Here is a 2,069-nt window from a genome sequence, read left to right on the forward strand (position 1 = left end):
TATATATTATATTTATTTCATATGCTTATATTTATAATATTTCAAACTGCGCTGCAACACTTTGAAATGTATAAGATGAATTAAGTTGTTGGAAGTAGTGCGATGATATTTAAGAGAGGAACGAAAGATACAAAAGGGACAGTCAAACTCATAAATCTAAAATAAACTGACAACGCCATGGCTAAAAATGAAAAAGACAAACAGACAAACAATAGTACACATAACACAACATAGAAAACTAAAGAATAAACAACAAGAACCCCACCAAAAACCAGGGGTGATCTCAGGTGCTCGGGAAGGGTAAGCATATCCTGCTCCACATGTGGCACCCGTCGTGTTGCTTATGTAATAAAAAATCCGGTAATAGTCTAATTCGGTAGGTCACATTCATGAAAGGGAAGGGGATTGTAGTTACGACGTAAGGAACATATTCGATATCATTTGTGAAACGGTTATTCCATAACGGTCAACCAACTCGTGATAGCGTCCGTAAAATTTACGAAGGGATGATTTCAGCTTCACCATTTGGAACTCTTGGTTTAATACCTTCCTTGTGAGCAGCAACCCTCTATCAAGAAAATCATGATAGAAAATGCATGCACGGGAATATAGTATCAATTGGGAGATATATACCCTGTATGCAGGTGCTGTTGGAATGTTTCTACCTAGGAATGGAAAGTTCACAATTGGAAAGCTGAAATCATCTCTTTTGTCGTAAAGTTTTGTTTTCAACCGACCCTCATTGTCAATTTCTAGATGCAAGTCAAGATATGAGGCCCACTTAGCTGTATCTGTAGTATCCTTTACCTCTAGTTCGATGGGATAGATGCGTTCCACATAGTCACCAAATTGAATTATTTAGTGAAAGAACATCATCTATATAGCGGAAAGTAGAGTTAAAGGATATTGCTGACTTCGTATCTTTCTTCCTAAGACGTTCCTGCATGAAGTAGACCTCATAATAATAAAAAAACAAATCGGCAAGTAGAGGGGCACAGTTTGTTCCCATTGGAATGCCGAAAGTCTGTTGAAAAACACGTCCTCCGAACGTAACAAATATGTTGTCGATAAAGAAATCAAGAATCTTAATAATATCAGTTTGAGAGAATTTTTTGTTTGAATCAGAGTGATCCTTTACAAAGTAGTGTATCAGTACCACTTTTACATTTTTGATGGGTATACATAAAAAAGATCAATTAATAGACAGAATAAACAATGGTACGAGTGCTCATAAGACAACTCTCCATTTAAGTTACAATTTGTTGAAGTTAATCATTTTAGTCAAAGTACGGTCTTCACCACGGAGCCTTTAGTCTGTAAATATAACTAATGTGTAACAACGGGTTCTCTAATTTATGATCATAAAGTGTCTGACAAAAACGTTCACCGATGATGTCTTCTTAACGTCAAAAATCGCACGGCTGACTAAAACATAGTATCATTGGTTGAGTCAGTATCATAATATATTTCATTCCCAGTAAGGTGATTTTGATTACGAATAAAATATGTGGTGTAAATGCAAATGCTATAGCTCTCTAACGACTAAACGATCTTAAAGACATCTATATGTCAGCTTACAGTCAGGGTAATCAGGTTAATTGTTCATATATGTCTTTCATTACTGGTACTTTTTCTGTGTGTTAACTGTCTTAATGATGAGTATATTTGATGCGTGTTTCTGTCTTTAATGTTACCTATTTGTTTTGTGGTTCGTTTCTGAGTAATTGCTTGTTTTTGAGTGTTTGCTTTACAACAAATCAATATCAATCATACCAATCTTGTGTATTTATCTGTCCTGGGTGTTCTTCCATTTATTTGTATTGTAGTCCTGTCATGTCATGTTTGTCATTTAAGTGTTATATTTAACATTGCCATAAAATTAGGTGGTTTGACAAGCCACATAACCAGGTTCAACCAACCATTTTTCTTAAAATGTCCTGTACCAAGAAAGGAAAATGGCAATTGTTATCTTATAGTTCGTTTCTGTGTGTTGCATTGTCTTTGTTTTTTTGTTGCACTTAAGTGTTTCTGTTTCGTTCTTTTCCTCTTATATTTGATGTGTTTCCCTC

This window comes from Mytilus edulis, chromosome 7 (assembly GCF_963676685.1).
Source record: "Mytilus edulis chromosome 7, xbMytEdul2.2, whole genome shotgun sequence".
Lineage (NCBI taxonomy): Eukaryota > Metazoa > Mollusca > Bivalvia > Mytilida > Mytilidae > Mytilus > Mytilus edulis.